The sequence below is a fragment of the Dermacentor variabilis genome, chromosome 3 (genome assembly GCF_050947875.1).
Source record: "Dermacentor variabilis isolate Ectoservices chromosome 3, ASM5094787v1, whole genome shotgun sequence".
NCBI lineage: Eukaryota > Metazoa > Arthropoda > Arachnida > Ixodida > Ixodidae > Dermacentor > Dermacentor variabilis.
The window spans coordinates 102,745,345-102,754,713 of record NC_134570.1 but is presented as its reverse complement, the minus strand read 5'-3'; the positions used below and the strand labels follow the sequence as shown (position 1 = coordinate 102,754,713).

Here is a 9,369-nt window from a genome sequence, read left to right as displayed (position 1 = left end):
GGACTGTCGCGCGGAAACGGGACCTTGTTGAGAATCACGAGTGTTTTCTCCCTCCTCACACGTAACATGGGGCGATGTCTCGTTGCTTTCTTCCTCGTCCAGGGAGGGCCACGGTGTAGGTCACTTTGTCCGAGACGACCTTTACGTGCAATGCTTCCGAGAGGTTTTGTGAATCTTATCCAATGAAGAGGGCTTCCTTTCTCTTACGGTGGTTCTTTAGAATGCATACGAGCGTGGAAGCTGTTCAGCATCCCAAATGACCACACGTACCGGTAGACGCCAGGTAATTACTGCATTTCCGAGAATCGCTCCGCCGAGAGTGCTTCTATTTCGATATTATCATGTCGCATACGGCTGAGAGAATATTTTATTCACCCTCGTGCGAAATCGCCCATCTAAGCAAAATTTTCCTGCAGAATTTGTTCCCAAAGACGTTTGGTTCTGTGATATCACGTGCTTGGAAAGTACACTTACGAGAAGAAATGATGTACTCACGAAAAAAAAATTTTCTAACTTGTCTTTTCGCTGACACTAGAGGAGGCTTCAAGTGAGTGACAACCAATATTTATGGTACTCATTTTCTTTATTGTAATGGAAAGCTTATCGGTTCGAGTATCTAATCATGAAGCGGCAACGCGGAAAATGCCGTGGTTCATTTCTAACAGAATTTTTTTAATCTTCAGTGAAGATGTAGTCTTTCACTGGAAGTATACTGGAAACAGCAATGACTGGTGAGCGCGATAGCTATTATACGCTGGCAGGAGGCAGACGACAAGGGCGGCCGCAGCTGTGAGAAAGTATTGTTTTGTTTATCTAGCCGACGTGCCTACGATGCATGTTTTCCGAAGAGGTAAATTAATCCTACAGCAATAGACACGTGCTGTCTTCGTTTTCCTGTCCAGCTATTTTGGTCATTAAGCTCTCAAGAGTGTTCTTAGCCAAGCCAAGTGAGGTTCTCGAAAGCAAAACGTTGCTTATTTTACGCCTGATACGCAGGTCAGCGTGTTGCCGTAGCCACGGGTGCGCTAACAGTGTAGTTATGACAACCATTTACGGCGCAATTAGCCAAGCGAATTTTGTATCCCACAGGGAGACCTCACAACTTTGGGTACTTACTCGCAAACTCGTGCATTACGGGACGCGTTTGCCGCTCCTTAGCGTGGACTTCCCTATTTCGTAATAAGCATAGAGTGAAGCGCAAGCGTCTAATAATATGGGAATCGCAGTATTAAATAAAAGGTAAGATGCATCTAGTTACAGCCTACTTAAGTATTTAATCTCATATACTACATTCGGAGTAGCAAAATTTCCTCGCCAGGCCGCGCACTGGTTTTGGAGACTTTCTTTGGCATATTAAAATAACAATTCCTACTTAAATTGTTAACCGTGTACTTGATTTCAGCACTATAAATCATGCTCATTTCATTTGCGTCAACGTCTCACAACACATTCTGTCCAGTTGTCAGTCCCTTTAAGGTAGTTTTGATGTTCGTTTAACACGTCGGCGTTGGCTAATTGCAAATTTAAGTCGCAAATCACTTTGCTTGTCATTTGCTTTTCCGCATCTAAGTGCTGTATATTGCGTCGATAGTGCCAACTCCAGATATTTGTTAGCGCTCTTTGTAGGAGCCAAAAAAACATTACTGGTCAAACGATGCTTAGGCAAAATGGACGACAACGAAAAGTAGACAAGGGGAAACAGTAGAAATCAACTACTACTTTAATGCTCAACGTTCAGCGTCACATGATAGTAATCAGTCAATCATCACATACGATTAAGTGTGAATTCTAAAAGCTACGGGGACACGTCGCACAAAAATGATTAGGTCTATTGAATGGTTTTCTTATCCCCAGCAAAAGGCGTACATTATGGTGATTTCTTTCACCGCACCGAAGCTTCGTTCCGATGAAGAGGCCGAGAACCGTGTTTACATCTTCGAAGAGAGGAATCCCTTACCAGCAACGTGTTTTCAAAAGGTAGAAGGATTATTTCCATAGAGTAATCAAAAGCATGATATTTGGAATGTTTCTGACAGTGGCCAAGAGCAGTAGCCCACAAAACTGTTGGCCACGAAAGTATTAGCACAGTAAGCGTCGCTTTGCCGTTTTGAAGTCTGTGCACTATATTTCTGCTTTATTACATTCGCCCCACCGAAAACAGTTGAGCTGTCTTCCGCAGTTTTTAGGAAAGCGCATAAGCAAAAAGTGGCCGCGTCTCAGCATGCTTCGCTGCTATTGACGTGGAATCGCTTAAGCGTGGTTGTGACACTAAATGCGTGGCATAAAGGGCGCTGTCGATGTTCCGACCTCAAAGTGATGAAATGTTTTAGCTAAGGCTCTCCTAAAGGCGACGGCTAAAGTATGGCGTAGGGCGCGCGCGCAGGCAGACGCGTCTCAGTTACGCTACGCCGGCTGGAGAGCCTTCATAAACACAGGATCCAATTGCTGGCGTAGTCGTGCGTCTGGAGGCAGCTGAAACGCTACTGAAAAATTGATGTTTTACATACCTTAGCGTCCCGGCGCAATCAGCGTGACCAGCGGTGTACTGCATCCGTTGACGCAGCAGGAGCGGGTATTAAATTTGTCCAATGGGGAACCACCACTGAAACCTCGCATACCATTACCAGTGCCGTGGCAGGCGCCTTGCGAACGGAGGGAACTGTTTTCAGTAGCACGTTGTAGTGCCCTTTCTAGCAACACGCACGACTATGGACATAGCTGGGCGCATCGAGCTCAATCAACTGCTGATTTATCCAGGTGTTTGTTGTCGTTCAATAGGTCGTGCCATGTTTATCGTCTCTCTGTCGGACGGTGGCAGCACGATTTAGTTGCACATACAAACCACCGTAGCCAACCTTTGGCCAGCGCTGGTTTAGCGGCTCGACAGCAGTGCACCGGGCGCTGGCTTGGCTGGCTGGCAGAATGCCGGCCAATAAAGTGGGGGTGTACTAACGGCACTGCGCTGATTTTGCGCATTCGCCAAACGGAAGCACGCCTGCTTACCGCGCACTGTCTGCTCATGGGCTGCAGATTCAAAAATTAGAGTCATGATAGCGTATATTCAGTATGGGCACTAGCAAAAGTGCCATTCCTCTTTTACAACTCTTTTCTAGGGGTGTAACAGAGAGCCATAGAGCATTCGCAGCAAATATTTTAACGAACGCGCAAATCCTTTTCGCATCGTTGGTGACAACACTGAGATACCTTATGAGAGAAAGCTTGCTGCACAACAGCGAAGCCATGCGCCTATACTGTGGCACAAAACGCGCATTGTAATGTGACGGTTTGCGCACCACTGCGCCCTATCTGGTTCACTAACTGCGTGCACACCACAGAAAAGTGCTCGAACGTACGGTCACCGTAAAACATTCCGGACTACCGGTTGCACATTCAGCTTCTGGTTAATTTCACAACGAGAGTAATCGGATAACACTGCATATTGCATATTTAGATACCTCGCACAGGCTCTCAGCGATGAGAAAGAAGAAAAGAAAAAGAACGGAGCGCAAATGGAGTTAAATACCCCTGCGTACGCGAGAGCTCGGAAAAGCCCATGTGATCACAAGACCGCTTTTGTCTAATGCTTCTTATGCCGCGTTCCCATGATGTACCATCTTTTTCACCTCTGACCACTTTCATGTGAATAGAAGCATTCCGCTTTTCCATGTCCGGGGATACCACAGCCGTAGCATCAGATTCGTCATTGTTACAACTTGTGAGAAGGTTTGAAGCCTGAGTGCTTGCGTTGTTTGTGGTTTTTGGGGCTTCGGATATCCCTTCACGCATTTTCGAGTAACGAAGGCCACCAAAATTTGATACGATGGCGGTGGTGTACCTGGATTCCTATAGGTGTTCGAAGATTCAGAACACAGCTCTTAGGCGCCCGTTCCTGCGGCGAGCGTCAGCGTTAATTGGCGTCCTACCTCGTAACCACGCGAACGAGCACAGCGAAATAAGAGAGCGAACGTGAAGCTCAGCGCCGGATGAAAACAGTGGCGAAAGGGGAGGGTGCGCGAGGAGGAAATCAGAAGTGGAGGGTATGGCAAAAGCGTGAAGAGAGAAACGTAGAGCCGTACATGAATGGCTTTGCAGCGACGATGCCTACAAGATGGCGCCAGAGTAGCGCGTGTCGTCTGTACGTGGCGGCTGCTGTAAACCGCGCCCAAGGCGTGATCTTCGCACTAAACATTTTCACACCTTTAAGGGTGTTAACTGGGGCGTTTCTCGTATTTTCACCCACGGGTACACAGTTTTAGCACCCATTCTGCCTAAAAACGCTCTATGATAAGGGTATATACCACACATAAGGCGTGAATTTGCTCAAAGAAGGGTGCTAAATTGACAGTTGAAAGATGTTGAACACAAGAATGTATAAATCTGGGCATAAAAACACGTACACATCTGCGAATTGGGCACTCTGTCTATGTATTGCATTTTTTTTCGAATATACGGATGTTACTCGTGTGATGGCCAGTCAGAAATATATCACCGAGAGAAAGCACATACGTTCACTTACACCTTCACTGATTAGATTTAGTGCTCACCGTGATCCAATGAATCAATTAGACACTTCTAAGAGAAACTGCACTAGCATAATGAAAAGATGCAAGCAACTTGCACAACTTCGCAGGAATTTTTCTGAGCCCCTAACAGCGCAACATAACGTGGCTAACCTAACAAACTCTCTAGATACATTGCTAAACAAACAGGGACGTGCTACTAAACGAGCATCTGGTGTACAATAGTATCAACATATAGTTTGCCTCGCGAAGCCATACAGAAGACATTTATAGCGGCGAGGTCACGCATGGGAGTTGTCAAAGTCCTCCAGAATATCCACATAGCCTGTCTAAGTGCTTCAGAGCTTCATTAAGCTTCTCATTCGTTCTCTGAGCGCATCCTAAAACACCGCTTGTCTGTACACATGGTGTCCCAACTATAATAAAGCAAAATTTGAAAAATATGCAAATGCCACGTAGCTGCACAGAACCAAGGTAATGCTGTTTGTCGTGCCTTGGAGATACTCAGATTATCCTTCGCATTCCGCCAAATTACCTAATTAGTCTCACAGATAATCAATTTCTCAAATATTATTATTAGACTAAATGTGTCAATGAGAGCACTGTAGAGAAATGTGAAAAACACCCGTTACAGCTTTATGGTGCTGAATACGTGCCGCCTAAATGTGTTTTTTTCGATCGTGAAAGAAGCCCAGAGTATACGCGACATTGACGCGCGACTGGCCGCTCGAGACACCTTGCGTGTATTCGTGGGTTTCGTTCACGCTCGAAAAGGACGTTTATGTAGCACGTGTTCAGCAGCAGAATGCTGTATTGCAAGTTTTTCACATTGCTGTACAATTTTCTCATTGACACTTTTATTCTAATAATAATATTTGAGAAGATTATTTTTCATACTAATGATGTAATTAGGTGGAAGGCCAAAATAATCTGAGTATCTCTAAGCGGCGGCAAACATTGCCTTGGTTCTGTCCAGTTGCACGGCATTTGAATATTTCTACCTCTTGGTGTACGATACTTGGGACACTGCATATGAAGGGCCGGCATCGTCAGAACTAATTGCTGGCCTGCAGGTACACTCTTACAAACGCAGCTTTCAGTTTCGTCGCCTGTTTCTACAAAACGTACATGATATTTGAGAGAATTAGGTGTCGTGTGCTCAAAATAAGAAAATCTGCAGGTGAAAGATGGTGTGAGCTTGTATAGGTAGGAATAATTCGTGATCAATGGGCGAGGCCATGGTTCTACAGTAAGCCTGTTAGGCTGGGTTTCAAATTATTTCAAAAATTACGCTCGCAAATCTTTAACATTGTGAAGGATGGTATAATTAGGTGGCTTCCTCGAGATTGTGTAAGCACGGTGAGATACCTTTTTCAACCATTCGAGGTAGTAATAAGACAAGCAAGCCTAAAATTAGGCAAATTTTCTTCTCAACCAACGAAGTCAAACGACTAATCCTAATGACTTACGTGAAACCGATCACTGAAATAGTTCATAAATGGTTCTAAAAATGCCATGAATTGATGCCGCTTATTGCTTCAGCGTAATGAATGCTAGACTATAGAAATGTGGAAACCGAAATGTGTAATATTGAAGAGTACGGCTGTTACTCCTTTGGCAGAGGCGCATGAGCGATGTGAATGCTTGCCCGTCACCATCGCATGACCCAATATCTGAGCGGCTTTCTCGAGCCACGATCTCTCTGTAAGTACGCGCTGTGACCTGGTATGCTCACCTTGTTCGTGCGCAGCGGCTAATTTGATCGCACCTGTAGGACAGCACCAATCGGCTCGCTGACGGTCACAATTCAATGCGCTCTACCTTCAGTGACGCGGCTCAGACAGCGTCCATAAAAAAAAAGAAAGGCTCGGCTAGAAACGTATTCGCGACTCTCAGCTCACCGCCACAGCTAGAGAGCACAGCGAAGTGGCACCAAGCCCCGCCCTCCCTCCCCCCCTCCTGAACACCGAGTTTGGTGCCGAGTCACTCTGTAAGACTGCAATAGTAGGCACCGTTTCTCGGATAACCAGTGGGAACGCGTCAGCTGCAAGGTTTCCCCTTTTTCTCTCCTTTGTCCTGATCAATCCACTCCCTTGATTATTATCGTGAAATACACATTTCATCAAAAGCATAAATGAATGAATAAGAAATGTGGTTGTGTTTCACAATTACACTAATATCAATGTTAAATCTTTGGTTGCACATTATCCCACATTTCCTTTGAATAAACAACTGCTTATCGAGGCGGCAGCCGGTAAAATGCAATAACACCCGTGTCCCGTGCATAAGGGGCACATTTAACCCTGTTGTTAAGATTATTCTGGAGTGCCCCACTACGGCGTGCCTCACAATAAAATAATCTATAAAATAATCTACGTAAAAGCCCGCAATTCAAGTGGACAATGAACGAACTTGTGATTAGCTGATTATTTGGAATGTTCCCGTGTATACCAATTGGTTTCAGGAGCTTTTCATGGGGGTATAGTAGGCTAAATCGACCAAAAAACGGATTTTTCTATATCATAAAGAAATGATACTGTGGGGAGCAAAACAGTGCAGCGGCGAGTGCGTAGGAGCGCTCTAAGCCATTTAAAAACGGCGCCAAAAACCGCGCCTCCTGGTATTCAAAGATGACAGACGCGAGGGTTTGTTTACATCTTGTTTTCCGTCATTTTTTTCAGTGTTTACGTAATTTTTATAATAAATATGGTTAGATCTGTTAAGTATATTCACCTTTTGGCATTCTTTATAAGTTGCGATTGCAAATTTGTCCATCAGAAGTGCTTTTATAGCGAACCGAAGCCTACTGGTTGTTTTTTGTTGTGGGGACCTTCCGTTCCTGTTATTTGACATTGTATTGCCGGGTATTTTGCCTCATTATGGTAAGAACGGTTGGGAAGTGGACGAGGAAGAGGAAGTTTCGCGGCAACCAATTTACAACGAAGGAAACGAACGGGGAGCCGCCGCGTCGAAGTGCTAGTTTTTCAAAAATAGCGGCGAGTGCGCCATGTGACACATTCAGCGTGGAAGAGGCTACCGCTTCAGTACATTGAGATCCTTCGAGACTTTCTACAGGAGTCGGCATTATGCAAGAAATGAGTGAAAGGTGAGCTTCAGCTAAACGAACAAATTGATGAGCGGAGTGGACTGGCGTGCACCATGAATGTCTGTTGCGATGAATGCGGTGCGACGAGCTCATTCAAGACATCTGAGCGATCACAAAGAGGCTTGTTTGAGGTAAATGAACATTTTGTTTTTGCGCTACGGACATGTGGAAAAGGACTGCTGGCTGGCCGTGTGATATGCGCTCTTATGAACATGCCTCCGCCGCCTACGAAATTTGCGTCGTACACGGCGCACCTACATCATGCAACAGCGACAGTTGCTTCACGAAGCATGACCCGGGCCGTTGACGAGGTAAAAGCTGACATGCATGGCAGTGTCCAACCACAAGAAATCACTGCTGCTGTGGATGGAACCTGGATGAAGACAGGGCATTCATCCCAGCATGGTGTCGTCACACTCATTTCAGCTGACACAGGCAAGGCACTAGACTTCCAAGTGGAGACTAAGTTCTGCTATCTGTGTTCACGAAATCTCCACAGTGACAGCAGCCAAGGCGAGTGCAAAGCAACACACATTGGACCGTCTGGAGGTTTGGACGCTGCGGGTGCTGTGAAGATTTTTGCGCGGTCTGTTGAAAAACATGGAGGGATGTACAGCAAATATATTGGTGACGGGGACAGCAAGGCATACTTTGCTGTGAAAGAAGCGAAACCATATAGCAAAGATATTGAAAAGCACGAGTGTGTCAGCCACGTGCAAAAGCGTATGGGAACTAGGATTAGAAACCTGAAGACTAGTTTGAAAGGTAAGAAGCTGTCAGATGGACTTCCACTATCTGGGAGAGGCCGTCTCACAGAGAAGGATATTGACTCCCTACAATTTTACTATGGCAAGGGCATTCATGAGAACACTGATAGCTTAGAAAGCATTCGAAAGGCCGTGTGAGCAATCTATTTTCATAAGTTACCACTGACGAAGAGCCCAACCATGGACTGTGCCCCAAAGGAGCGTCATCATGGTGTGGGTACAACCATGCCCTCAGTGAAGGTAATGCTGAGGCATATCGCCATAAGAACAGCCTGCCAACTGCTGTTCTCGAAGCAGTCAAACAAGTGTTTCAGGCTTTATCATCACCATGCAGGCCTTCTGAGCAAGTGCCTCCACGGCAGGACACAAAACACTAACGAGTCAATGAATCAGCTGATTTGGTGCCGCTGTCCAAAAAAAAAAAACATTTGTTGGCACTGACACGCTGAAATTTGCCACTTGCGCTGCTGTGGCGTAGTACAATGACGGAAATCAAGCACGAATCGCTCTTTTGGAAACGCTTGGGATCACGCCAGGTGTGTTCTGTACAGTCGGTCTTAACCGGCTTGACAAGCAGCGTGTTGAAAGGGCTGAGTTCCGAAACTTATCAGAAAGCAAGGAGCATCGCAGAAAAAAGAGAAACATGAAGAAAGGCTTTGGGGAAGACACCAAAAAAGCCACAATGTGTGTGTACTCTGCTGGTGCATTTTGAACTGTTGTAGTGCAGGTGCAAACATAAAAATGCGTTTTTCTCAAAATCACTTTTTTCAGAATTTTGAAAAACTGGATGTACCTTTTCTGGAAAACTATACAGCCGATTACGCTGAAATTTTCCCAGATTATACCCACATTCCTTGTCAGTAATCTGAAGCTAAATGTTCGAAAAACATCACTCAGTTATAATTTAAAAAAGATTATTAGAAAGACCCTCCACGGTACGAGACATGTGACGGCAATATTTTTTTTTTCTTGTGAC

At 45.3% G+C, this 9,369-nt stretch overlaps 1 pseudogene; it reads left to right on the top strand.

Annotated features, from left to right (window-relative positions):
* Positions 1–7,838: 7,838 nt before the first annotated feature.
* Positions 7,839–9,105, top strand: LOC142574655 (uncharacterized; annotated as a pseudogene).
* The last annotated feature ends 264 nt before the right edge of the window (positions 9,106–9,369 follow it).